This window comes from Leucoraja erinacea, chromosome 6, assembly GCF_028641065.1.
Source record: "Leucoraja erinacea ecotype New England chromosome 6, Leri_hhj_1, whole genome shotgun sequence".
NCBI classification, from domain to species: Eukaryota; Metazoa; Chordata; class Chondrichthyes; order Rajiformes; family Rajidae; genus Leucoraja; species Leucoraja erinaceus.
The window spans coordinates 47,026,691-47,040,965 of NC_073382.1; the positions used below are offsets into that span (position 1 = coordinate 47,026,691).

General features: G+C 44.5%; 1 protein-coding gene across 1 annotated transcript in view; it reads right to left on the bottom strand.

Annotated features, from left to right (window-relative positions):
- rpl21 (ribosomal protein L21) overlaps nt 1–14,275 on the bottom strand; it is a 183,879-nt gene that overhangs the window by 10,625 nt on the left and 158,979 nt on the right. The gene's annotated exons all lie outside the window — the stretch shown is intronic.

A 14,275-nucleotide genomic window follows, 5' to 3' on the forward strand; every position in this document is an offset into this window, starting at 1 on the left:
TCCGTGCCCCTCTCTCTGCCTCCGTGCCCCTCTCTCTGCCTCCGTGCCTCTCTCTCTCTGCCTCCGTGCCCCTCTCCCTCTGCCTCCGTGCCCCTCTCCCTCTGCCTCCGTGTCTCTCCCCGCTCTCCCCACTCTCAAAAACTCGATGATGTATTTTGGGAGGTATTTTGGAGAAAGGAGATGCATAAAATGTGCACATTTAAAAAATCAGGGTTCAGATATACAAACCTTCAAAAGCAAATGATATGCTACATTTTCAAATGGGAAATAATGGAGCTAATAGAAAACTTGTATAAATCATTGGTTTTGCCCTAGTTAGAATGTGTTCAATTTTTCTGGAACGATATGTCCTTCAGCTAACAAAAATAATGGATAATTAGTCTGAGTTACTCAATTAGTTAAAGGTGCAGTAACGCTTGGCTAGCAGTCATCGTTGAATGGTATTCGATATACTAGTTAAGAGGGAGAAGGATGAGTCAGAAAACAAGGCTCTAAATTTAAGTAGACTTTGGGAAAGTGAGGCAGAAGAGTAGATTATGCAGAGCATTGACAAACAATGTGAAATGTTCCAAGATATTCTTGGTAATAGACCTGTACATTTTGAATTGAATTGAAATTATTTGTCATTCAAAAATTAATGAAAATAAATGAATGTTATCCCTAACAACTAAGTTCAGGTAGACAGCAACATGGATAAGGGAGAGCCAGAGGATGTAGTGTACCTGGACTTTCAGAAAGCCTTTGGTAAGGTTGCACACAGGAGATTAGTGGGTAAAATCAGAGCACATTGTATTGGGGGTAGGGTATTGACATGGATAGAAAATTGGTTGGCAGACTGGAAACAAAGAGTAGGAATTAACGGTTCCCTTTCAGAATGGCAGGTAGTGACTAGTGGGGTGCCTCAAGGCTCGGTGCTGGGACCGCAACTATTCACAATATATATTAATAATTTGGATGAAGGAATTAAAAGTAACATTAGCAAATTTGCAGATGACACAAAGCTGGATGGCAGTGTGAACTGTGAAGAGGATGCTATGAGGATGCAGGGTGACTTGGATAGGTTGGGCGAGTGGGAAGATGCATGGCAGATGCAGTATAATGTGGATAAATGTGAGGTTATCCACTTTAGTGGCAAGAACAAGAGGCAGATTATCATCTGAATGGCATGTAGACATAAAATGCTGGAGTAACTCAGCGGGTCAGGCAGCATCTCTGGAGCAAAGGAATGGGTGACGTTTTGGGTCGAGATCCTTCTTCTGTATGGTGTCAGATTAGGAAAAGGGGAAGTACAACGAGCTCTGGGTGTACTTGTACATCAGTTACTGAAAGTAAGCATGCAAGAAACAGCAGGCTAGTGAAGAAAACTAATGGCATGTTGGCCTTCATAATGATAGGATTTGAATATCGGAGCAAAGAGGTCCTTCTGCAGTTGTAAAGGGCCCTGGTGAGACCACCCTGGAATATTGTGTGCAGTTTTGGTCTCCTAATTGGAGGATGGACATTCTTGCTATTGAGGGAGTGCAATGTAGGTTCACGAGGTTAATTCCCGGGATGGCGGAAATGTCATATGATGAAAGAATGGAACAACTGGGCTTGTATCACTGGAATTTAGAAGGATGAGAAGGGAACATAGAAACATAAAATTATTAAGGGATTGGACATGGTAGATGCAGGAAACGTGTTCCTGATGTTGGAGGAGTCCAGAACCAAGGGCCACAGTTTAAGAATAAGGGTAGGCCATTTAGAACTGAGATGAGGAAAAGCCTTTTCACCCAGAGCGTTGTGAATTTGTGGAATTATCTGCCTCAGAACGCAGTGGAGGCCGACTCATTGGATGCATTCAAAAGAGAGTTAGATAGAGCTCTTAGGGCTAGTGGAATCAAGGGATATGGGGAGAAGGCAGGAATGGGGTACTGAATGTGGATCAGCCATGGCTCAAAGGGCCGAATGACCTACTCCTGCACCTATTTTCCATGTATCTATGTAAAATGCTAGGAATGGGTGAGTGGTGGATTATGTCGTTGGGGAATGGGTTGCGTTGGGGGACCAGGCCTCACTTGTGATTGGGACCCAATGAGTCCCACTTAGTCTAATATATATTGCCAGAGTGAGCAACACCGGAAATTGGAGGAACAGCACCTCATATTCCGCCTGGGTTGTTTGCGTCCGGATGGCATGAACGTTGAATTCTCCCAGTTTTGTTAGCCCTTGCTGTCTCCTCCCCTTCCTTAACCCTCAAGCTGTCTCCTCCCGTCCCACTGCCCTCAGGCTCCTCCTCCTCCCTTTTTCCTTCCTTCTCCCCCCACCCCCCATCAGTCTGAAGAAGGGTTTCGGCCCGAAACATCGCCTATTTCCTTCGCTCCTTAGATGCTGCTGCACCCGCTGAGTTTCTCCAGCATTTTTGTGTACCTTATATAATTAAAAGCCTCATCTTGATCACTTCCTGTGTGCGCTATATATTGATTTTAGATTAATTATAGCTACCCTATATCGCTATGATTTTTGGCCATCTTACTCACAGCAGTCCTCCTCTGCTGACCCAGCCCCGAGGATTTTTCCCATCAATGAAAAATAAAAAAGTTGTGTTTTAAAAAACCTTGAGATCAGTTGATTGGTCCTCTCGCTTGTCAATCACCGCAATGAAGGTAACACTCTTTCCTGGTGGGGGCACAGTTGAGGAAAGGTTAAGTAGGCTGGAACTCTACTCTTTGGAGTTTAGAAGAATGAGAGGCGATCTCATTGAAACATATAAGATCGTGAGGGGCCTTGATCGGGTGGATGCCCCGAGGATGTTCCCAATGATCGGGGAAACTAGAACTAGGGGACATAGTTGCAGAATAAGGGGGGGCTCTTTTAAAACTGAGATGAGGAAGAACTTCTTCACCCAGAGGGTGGTTAATTTATGGAATTCACTGCCCCAGGGAGCAGTGGAAGCAGAAACTTTAAATATATTTAAGACTAAAATAGATGGTTTTTTAGCTGCCAAGGGGATAAGGGGCTACGGGGAGAGGGCAGGGATATGGACCTAGGTATGGTTAGTATAGTAAGACCTGAGTGATCTCCTGGACAAGTGTCGATCGCCTAGATTGGGGTCGGAGAGGAATTTCCCGGATTTTTTTCCCGAATTGGACCTGGGTTTTTATCCGGTTTTTTGCCTCCCCCAGGAGATCACGAGGTTCTTGGGGTGGAGAGGGGTGATAGCGGTATAAAGGGGAGGGTAGTGTCTTGTGTTCTGTGTCTTGTGTCTACTGTTTGTGGGTAAGTGTGTCTGTTTAGTGTTCAGCCATGAGCGAATGGCGGTGCGGGCTCGATGGACCTGGTGGTCTGCTCTCGCACCTACTTTCTATGTTTCTATGTTTTTACTATAAACCCCAGATGCCTGGACGTGAGTCAGTCACTCTGCAAGATCGCGAGGGAGAGGCCACGACTGTCATTCTAAGCTGTAAATCAACGAACTGTGAGTCTGCAATGTACTTGCAATAAATGATTTGTTAGCCCTTAATGACAATGCCATGAGTTGTTTGGCCTGCTACCCTGCCTGTGCTTGAAACGGCAATGCTTTATTAGGTCTGTGTTTGGAAGGAATAAATGCTTTATTAGGTCCGACTGCGTTTGGAAGGAATAAATGCTTTATTAAATCTGACTGTGTTTGGAAGGAATTAATGCTTTATTAGGTCTGACTGTGTTTGAAAGGAATAAATGCTTTATTAGGTCTGACTGTGTTTAGTCCAAAAGTCCCGCTCATTTTGTGACTTCCGCTTAGTGGACAGGTCGTGCTGATTGCGTAATTTCCCGTGAGTGCAGAGGTCGTGCTGATTGCGTAATTTCCAGTGAGTGCAGAGGTCGCGCTGATTACGTAATTTCTGGTAAATACGGAGGTCACGCTGATTGCGGAAGTGCAGCTGACTGTGGAACCCCCACAGTGGAGAGGCCACTCTCAGCCGTGTGAGTAGATTCAAGAAAGTTTACTGTCATATATATGGTGTGTGAGTCAGTAAGTGTGTGTGTGTGTGAGTGTATGTGTGTGAGTGTATGATTGTGAGTGTATGTGTTTGTGTGTGTGTGAGTGTATTTGTGAGTTTATGTGTTTGTGTGTGTGCGTGAGTGTATGTGTTTGTGATTGTATGTGAGTCTGTGTATGTGAATCTGTGAGTGAGTGTGTATGTGTGACTGTACGTGTGAGTATATGTGTGTGAGTGTATGTGCGTGTGAGGTGGAGGTTGTGTGTATGTGTGTGTGTGTGTGCATGTGTGTGTGTGAGTGCGTGTGTGTGTGAGTGCGTGTGTGTGTGAGTGCGTGTGAGTGTATGTGTGTGTGTGAGTCTGTGTGTGTGTGAGTCTGTGTGTGTGTGAGTCTGTGTGTGAGTAGGTGTGTGTGTGAGTGTGTGCATGTGTGAGTGTATGAGTGTGTATGAGTGAGTGTGTGTATGAGTGAGTATATGTGTGAGTGTATGTGTGGGTGAGGTGGAGGGTATGTGTATGTGTGAGTGTGTGTGCATGTGTGTATATTGGAATTGGTGGAGAGGTGGAATATTGCGTTGGGGGACCAGCCCTCCCGTGTGAAGCTGGGACCCAACGGGTTCAACAGTCTAGTATATAATATATATAAACATACATATATTCATTGTATACATACATGTGTGATATACACATATATAAATGTGATATAGATGTATACAATTATATAACACACATATATATTTCTCTAGTTTCTTGTATATATAAACATATATATATTCATTATATATATGTGTGTGTGTGTGTGTGTGTGTGTGTGTGTGTGTGTGTGTGTGTATGTGTATATATATATGTATATACCAAGTGCAGACCCGTTCGGTCTGTTCCCCCAACGTGCGGTTGTGGGGGGGGGAGGCGGCATGCAGCATCACACACTAACTACCCCCCCCCCCCCCCAGAGGGTGGATGTTAATTTGTGTTTATTGTTGTTTATTATTGTATGACTGTAGGCACGAAATTTTGTTCAGACAATAAAGGTAATTCTAATTCTAATATATGTATATATGTGTGTGTATATATATATATATATATATATATATATATATATATATATATATATATATATATATATATATATATATATATACACACACATAAATATATATATATATATACACATAAATATATAACACCCACACATATATTTCTCCAGTTTCTTCTTGTGATCTCTAATTATTTGTTGAGCAACCTTTTCCTTCCTCCCTCCCTCCCTCCCTCCCTCCCTCCCTCGGCTTTTTCACAAAGTGGACTATCTTGATCTTTGTATTTGACTGCTACTACTCGGGTCAAGGGGACTGTCTGGTCTTAGCGCCATGTCTGGCCCCACCTCACCCGACCCGACGTAGTGCAGCCCATGGAGTGCAGCAGCAATGCCTCACCCGTGGCCCCGTCGGTCAGCAGCCCGGCCAGCTGTCCGACCTTCACTTACCACCGACACCACCATCCCTCCTTCTCATGGCCGATCATCGGTTCATGAGTTGAATGAGGTGCCGGAATTTGCACACAATGTCGCACGGCCTGGGCCAAAACTCCTCAGCTGGCCCGCCGGCTGGGCTTTGTGTGCAATCAGCACCCAGGCCAATCGTTCACCCAGCCATAGCCGAGTTGGTCAACGAATTGCCGTTGGGAATTTGTCCCTTATTGGAGTGAGAAAGTTGGCAACCCTAATTGAAGGTACTTGAGGCAATGCCTGGACCCTCTCCTACTGGCCCACTCCTTGCATCCGTCATCACCAGCGATTATCTCCTTTTCGGCTCTCCAGTCTTCGGGGCTGAGCTTGGCGGCTTCCAAGCTCACATCCTGCAAGCAGCATCCCACTGCATCTTTCTTGTCACCACGGGGGTTGCGGGGGGGGGGGGCGCTCAGTGGTTCCCCTGAAAGGCCTAGGCCCGACTGATCTTCCTTTGGCCGACCATCGGGTCTCCTGGGCAGGTTCCGTCTCCATGGTACATCCCGGGAGCCATCTGCGGCGCATCCCAGGAGCCTTAAGGGTACAAATAAGTGTACGTTAACAGCAGCTAGAATGAAAAACAAAAAATGCTGGAAATATCAATAGGGTAGGCAGCGTCCGTGGAGTTAGAAAGGGAGTTAAGACCTACTTCAACTAATGCATGCACTTCTCCAAGTCTCTCCATACCCTGCATATTCATGTGCTTATCTGAAAGTCTTTTAAACCCTACTATCATATCTTCTTCCAGCACCACCCCTGGCAGCACATAACAGGCACCTGTCTCTCTCTATATAAGAAAGCTTGCCTTGCACATCTCCTTTAAACTTGCCCCTCTCACCTTAAATTTATCCCCTCTAGTACATGACATTTCAACTCTGGGTAAAACATTCTGATGTCTACCCTCTCTATGCTTCTCATAATTTTGTAAACTTCTATTAAGTCTCACTGCAGTTTCTGATGCTCCAGAGAAAACAATTAAAGTTTGTTCAAACTCTCCTGAAAGCTTAAACTCCATGATGCAGGCAGCATCCTGCTAAACCCTCTCCTTTTCCAAAGTCTCCACATCCTTCCTGTAATGGGCGACCAGAACTACACACCATACTCCAAACACAGCCCAATCAAAGTTCCATAAAGCAGCAACACGACATGATTGATTGATTAATTAAAAGATACAACATGGAAACATTCCGTATCATTCAACATCGATCACCCATTCACACTAGTGCTATGTTATCCCACTTTCTCATCCATTCCCTACTCTAGGGACAATTTACAAAGGCCAATTAACCTACAAACCAGCAGGTCTTTGGTCTGTGGGAAGAAACCGGAAGACCCAGAGAAACCCACGTGTTCACAGGAAGAACATTCAAACTCCACACAGTCAGCAATTTAAGTCAGAATTGAACCCAGGTCTCGAATGCTGTGAGACAGCAGCTCTACCAGCTGTGCTACTGTGCCACCTGATAAACAAGTGACTTCCTGACTCATGTACTCATTGCCACGAGTGATGAAGGCAAGCATACTATATGCCTTCTTTACCACTCTGTCTTCTGGTGTTGCTATTTTCAGGGGGCTGTGGACTTGGACCCATAGATCCACCTGTGACTGAGGTGATAACACCTGCAACACAGATGTTCTCAGGAGAGCTCAGGAAGGACAGAGATCTGTGAAAGACAAAAGTTCATTTTGATTTTGAGTAAAAACGAACTAAATATAGAAATCATGTTGAAATGCAAATGAAAGTGTGAATCTTAATAGCTCTTACCATACTCATTTAAATTACCATATGAAAATATGCTGTTTTGTGTTGATGCAAATATATATTTTGGACATAATCTGCATCTAGCGCTTGAAAAGGTGAAAAAAGAGCAACTTCACTGCAAGCTCAATCAGAACAGTCAGTTTCTTCTAGAGAGTGCAAGAATTCAACAATGATGAGAATCAATGGTTCAGTGATTCCATTATTATTACAGCATGGAGACAGGCATTTTGGCCCAACTTGCCCATGCCGACCAATATGCCTACCTACACTATTCGCACCTGCCTGTTTGGCCCATATCCCTCTAAACCTATCCTATCTATGTGCCTGTCTAAATGTTTCTCAAACGTTGTGATGGTACCTGCCTCAACTTCCTACTGCAGCAGTTTGTTCCTTACACGCATGACCTTTTGTGTAAAAAAAAGTTACCCTTCAGTTACAATGCGATTCCTTTTTTGCATACAGATCAGTGACACAAGTACAATCCTCATTTAGCACATAATGCAAAGAAACAGGCCTGAGTCTATATGCAATAGTCACCAGGTTTTGTCGCGATCTCACAGTCCCAACTGCAGCTAGCCATAGAGGCCTGTTGCAGCCGTCTCCTCCACCCGGTTCTTCGTCCTTCTTGCCCAGCCATTTTCAACCTTCATGCCTCAGGGGGCACCTCCCACAAACGACCTTGAAGGCACGGTAGGTAAGGACAAAAGTTCATTTTGATCTTGAGTAAAGCCAAACTAAATATAGACATCATGTTGAAATTCAAATGAAAGTGTGAATCGTAATAGCTCTTACCATACTCATTTAAATTACCATATGAAAATATGCTGTTTTGTGTTGATGCAAATATATATTTTGGACATAGGATATTCCCTAGGACATTGAGGGAAGTTAGTGTAGAAATAGCAAGGGCTATGACAGAAATATATCAAATGTCATTAGAAACGGGAATGGTGCCGGAGGATTGGCGTACTGCACATGTTGTTCCATTGTTTAAAAAGGGGTCTAAGAGTAAACCTAGCAATTATAGACCTGTTAGTTTGACGTCAGTGGTGGGCTAATTAATAGAAAGGATACAGAGATAATATATATAAGCATCTGGATAAACAGGGTCTGATCGGAGCAGTCAACATGGATTTGTGCCTGGAAGGTCATGTTTGACTAATCTTCTTGAATTTTTTGAAGAGGTTACTAAGGAAATTGATGAGGGTAAAGCGGAAGATGTTGTCTATATGGACTTCAGTAAGGCCTTTGACAAGGTTAAGAAGGTTCAATTGTTGGGTATTCATAGTGGAGTAGCAAGATGGATTCAACAGTGGCTGAATGGGAAATGCCAGAGAGTAATGGTGGATAACTGTTTGTCAGGTGGGAGACTGGTGACTAGTCTGAGGGATCCGTGTAGGGTCCACTGTTGTTTGTCATATACATCAATGATCTGGATGATGGTGTGGTAAATTGGATTAGTAAGTATGCAGATGATATTAAGATAGGTGGTGTTGTGGATAATGAAGTAGATTTTCAAAATCTACAGAGAGATTTAGGCCATTTGGAAGAGTGGGCTGAAAGATTTGCAGATAGAGTTTAATGCTGATAAGTGTGAGGTGTGATCTTGGCAGGACAAATCAAAATAGGACATACATGGTAAATTGTAGCGTATTGAGGAATGCAGTAGAACAGAGGGATCTAGGAATAACTGTGCATAGTTCCCTGAAGGTGGAATCTCATGTAGATAGGGTGGTAAAGAAAGCTTTTGATGTGCTGGCCTTTATCAATCCAGCACACCACATCATTGAGTATAGAAGTTGGGATGTAATGTTAAAATTGTACAAGGCATTGGTGAGGCCAATTCTGGAGTATGGTGTACAATTCTGGTCGCCAAATGATAGGAAAGTTGTCAACAAAATACAAGAGAGTACAGAGGAGATTTACTAGAATGTTGCCTGGGTTTCAGCACCTAAGGTACAGAGAAAGGTTGAACAAGATAGGTCTTTATTCTTTGGAGCGCAGAAGGTTAAGGGGGGACTTGATAGAGGTCTTTAAAATTATGAGAGGGATAGACATAGTTGACATGGATAAGCTTTTTCTATTGAGAGTAGGGAAGATTCAAACAAGAGGGCATGATTTGAGAATTAAGGGACAAAAGTTTAGAGGCAACATGAGGGGGAACTTCTTTACTCAGAAAGTGGTAGCTGTGTGGAATGAGCTTCCACAGGAAGTGGTGAAGGCAGGTTTGTTTTTATCATTTAAAAATAAATTGGATCGGTATATGGACGGGAAAGGAATGGAGGGTTATGGTCTGAATGCAGGTAGATGGGACTAGGTGAGAGTAAGTGTTCGGCACGGACTAGTAGGGCCGAGATGGCCTGTTTCCGTGCTGTAATTGTTATATGGTTATATCACTACCCACCAAGTTTATGATTTTTAATATTCTACTTGTGTTTGGTTATAAGATGGCGGACTGCGGGGGTGATGCGCCGTTGTGTATGGCTGCTCCTCCTGCAGTCCGTCCTTTCACCCTTTTTTATTTTTATTTTTAGTCCTGTCCGTAAAAAATGTTTCTTGGAGGTCTTCTTTTATGTGGTGGGTGGGGGGAGGGGAAGGGGGAAACTATTTTAACCCCAGTCCTACCTGGTCGGAGATGCGGTTTTTCTCCGAACCGCATCTTCGTCCTCTCTGTGCGGCCTACCATCGGAGCTGGAACAGCGCTGGAGCGGCGTTTCCTGCCGGGACTACAGCTTCGCCGGCGGTGCAGATGCTGGAACACCAACATGGAGCGGGCGATGCCTTACCGGGTCGCCTTGCGGTAAGCTCCGGGGCACTGTGACCGCCGACTGCGACATCGTTGAGCTGCGGCTACAGAGCATCCAGCCGCGGGCGGGCGACACTGGATTTACAGCACCTGGGATCCGAGATCGCCAGAGTCAGAGGTCCGGCCGGCGCGGCCTGTGAACTTTGGTCATTGCAGTCTTCGGGGAGGAAGCAGCCGCTTCAGTCCAAGCCGCTGAAGGATGTTCACCAGACGCCGATGATCCAGCTTCGCGGCAAGAGGGCCTGAAAACACCGGGTTGGCTGAGGAGGCCAGATATAGGCCCTGACCTCGGGTGGACTATGAGGGGGAGAACTGGATATTTTTAGTGCCTTCCCTCACAGTGAATTCTGCTGTGGGGGGACGTTTCATGTTGATTTCTATAATGTACTGTTCTGTGTCTTTTTTCTTTTTCTCTTTTTTGTTTTGTATGGATTTATTGACATTTGATCTGTTCAATTAATTTAATCAATCTCTGTAAAGCACTTTGGTTCAAATATTGGTTTTGTTGAAAAGTGTTATATAAATAAACATTATTATTATTATTATTATTATTTCCTAACAGTTCTTCCTACCGTCCCTTGTTCAGCATCCGCTGCTGTTGCCGTCTCTGTCCACCGGAGTTCACTCCCACGGAGTGAAATTTGTCTTGGGAAAAATGGCCAATTGGAAATTCGCAGCTGGGCTTGCAACTCATACGATTTTCTTTATTAAAATTGAAACCTTGCATGCCAGCATGAAGCAAAATGTAAGATGTAGATTAATTTTCTGCGGTATTGTGCTTTAAACATGTACACCAAAAGGTTAACGAGCAGGTTTGATTGTGAACAATTTATCTTCTGAAAATACATTCATTTGGAGGTTCCCTATTTCATCATGTCAGATATAAATGTGACATATACTTTGAACATTTGTCACCTTCAAGTCGTACACTTTTAAGTATGGCAGCCTGTTCATTTTCCTAACACTGATGACTAGTGTTCACAGCTGAATGACAGTTTTGCTAAATTCTCCATCCATTATATCATTCTTGATACAACATGCCCAGAAATGCAGATACCTTTTGATATGATATAAACCTCCACAGATCACAAAGAATGTTCCTTTCACTCCTCATATAGGAGAAATCATTTACATATAAAAAATTACATTTGGGGCAGCACGGTGGCACAGTGTTAGAGTTGCTGCTTCTCAGCACCAAGGGCCCGGGTTCAATCCTGACTAGGGGTGCCTTCTGTAAGGAGTTTGTACGTTCTCCCTGTGATTGCGTGGGTTTTCCCCGGGTGCTTCGGTTCCCTCCCACACTCCAAACACGTACAGATTTCTCGGTTGCTGGCTTGCGCTGACTCGGTGAGCTGATGTGCCTGTTTCCACGCTATATCTTGTGGGGGGCAAGATGGCGGCGCAACCGGAGTTTGCAGCGACCTCTCCCAGTGAAAGTTCGGTGTTTTCATGGGTTTTTGGAGTGAGTGGTGTGTATGAAGAGTGTGTGTCGGAGGAGTGTGTGTATGCGCGTATGTTTAGTAGAGTGTTAATTTGTTCATGATATATGTATTTTTATTTCTATTTATTTTTTAATGCACACTGAATGGACACTGGTTGAGCAACGTTTTTTTGTTTCCTCTGGGTATGTGAATACTCAGGAAATGACAATAAAGATATACAATACAATACAATACAATATTCCTAAACTAAACTATGGGCCTGTTTCCGCGCTGTATTATAAACTAAAGTACAATCAAGCTTAATTACTACCAGAACGTATAAAAGAATAGAACACTGCAAATCATCAATAGATCTACAAAAACTTATGAAATGGATTTATTTCACAAGGTGAGCCAGATATTTATAGTCTAAAGAACAGTCCCGTCCTGACCAAAAACGTCACCTCCCATGCTCTCCAGAGATGTTGTCTGACCCGCTGACTCTTTGTACTTAAACATGCTACTGAAGTGGAACTGAGCTAAAGAACTAATTGGAAATTTTCAACTTTCACTCCAGAATGAAGCTCATCCTGAAATAAAGTACACAGATAGCATTTGGATTTTGCTCATGTTTGGTAGTTGCATTGCAAGTGATTGGAAATGGTTCAGAGTTTCAGGTTTCCTTGTGTTAATATTACCAACAATCTGTTGTAGACCAACCACATTGGTGCAACAGCCAACAAGGCACACCAAATCCTCTACTTCCTTAGGACACTGATGAAATTCAGCATGACTCCAATGACTTTTACAAACGTCTGTAAATGCACCATAGAAAGCATACTGTCAGGTTGCATTACATCTTGGTTAGGACACAACAACAGATGCTGCAATCTTAAGGTAAACACCAAGTGCTGGAGTAACTCAGCGGGTCAGGCAGCATCTATGAACAATGTGGATAGGGAATGTTTTGCGTTGGGACTCATCTACAGACCAGTTCCTCCACAGGTTTCTACACAGCATCTTCCATCACAGATTCAGTGGCCTCTCTCAGGCCAACATCCCAGGCACTAAAGCAATAACGTCATCAGTCAACTGATGGGCAGGCCACATTGTCCATGCCCGACATCAATCCCTGCAAACAGATCCCTTGTTCGGTCATGGGAAGAGGTTAGCAGATGGCCTGGAAAATACTTGGAAAAAATGCAACATGGCCTAAATCTCCAGGAAATATCTGACTCATAATTCTGTTTAGCTTAGTTTAAGCTTAAAGATACAGTGTGGAAACAGTTCCTTCGGCTCACAGAGTCCATGCCAACCATCGATCACCCGTACACTCGTTCTATCCTATACACTATGGACAATTTATAGAAGTTAATTAATCTATAAACCCTTTGGAATATGGCAGGAAACTGGAGCACCATGAGAAAACCCACGCGATCAGAGGGAGAAAATACAAACTCCATAAAGACAGTGTCGTAGTCAGGATCATTTTCATTGGCATCAGTTCTTTTCACTTTTCTGAGAGCATGTGAATGAAGGGAACCATACCATCAGTAACATCAAACCCATCATTATTTCCATCTTGTTTTTCTCCTTGCCTGTCAGCAGGTGTGGAAGTAAAGTGGGAGCCAGCAGGATGGGTACCTGAGACTCTTAGTGACAAGCGCACTCTTTGAGAATGAGGTTATTGTTCACAGTACCCAAACCATGATACAAATTTCTCAGCTGACATTAGAACCTCCATCCATTCAACAATATGTTTTGATCACCCATTGTCAGTGGCGCAGAGGTAGAGTTGTTGCCTTACAGCACCAATGACCTGGGTTTGATCCTGACTATGGGTGCTGTCTGTACGTTCTCCTGGTGATCACATGGGTTTTCTATGGGTGCTCTGGTTTCCACCCACATTCCAAGGACATGTGGGTTTTTAGTTTAATAGGCTTCTGTAAATTGTCCCTAGTATCATAGAGTGATATTGTACAGTGTGGCAAATAGGTCCCTAGGCCCAACTTGGCCACACCGGCCATTCGGCCAACATGTTCCAGCTACACTTGTCCCACCTGTGTTTGGTCCACATCCCTCCAAACCTGTCCTACACAATACAATACAATACAATACAATACCGTTTATTTGTCATTTGAACCTCACATGAAGTTCAAACGAAATTTGGTTTCTGCAGTCATACAAGAAAAGAACCAAGACACACACCAACACAATTTACACAAACATCCATCACAGTGAATCTCCTCCTCACTGTGATGGAAGGCAAAGCCTTGTCTCTCCCCTGCTCTCCATTCCTCTCCCGAAGTCAAAGTCAAAGCCCCCGGCGGGCGCTAGCAAGTCCCACGGCCACTTAAAGCCGCGCCGGGCGATGTAAGGCCCTGCTCCAGGTCACTCTCAACACCGCAATTCGAGCGGGAGAAGTCGCCGTTGCCCTGCAAAGCGGTCTCCCACCAGGGACCCGCAAGCTCCCGGTGTCACCATCCACCGGAGTCGGGACGCAGCAGCGCACCACCGCAGCTCTCCCCGCTCCGAAGCCGGCCATCTCCACGATGGTAGGTCCGCAGCTCCGCCGGCTCCGTGACTTGAGCTGTCGTTCCGGTTGGAGGCCTCTCCACGGTGCTAGGCCCCAACGGCAACGGAGACCCGACAGGGAAAAGGTCGGGTCCCCGTACAGGGAAGAGATCTAAAAGTTTCCCCCGCCCACCCCCCCCCCGCCCCCCACACATACACAGTCAAATACCCACCACAAACTACACTCAACAGGACAAATAAAATAAAAAAAGACAGATGGACTGCAGAGGCCACTGCGACGTCGGT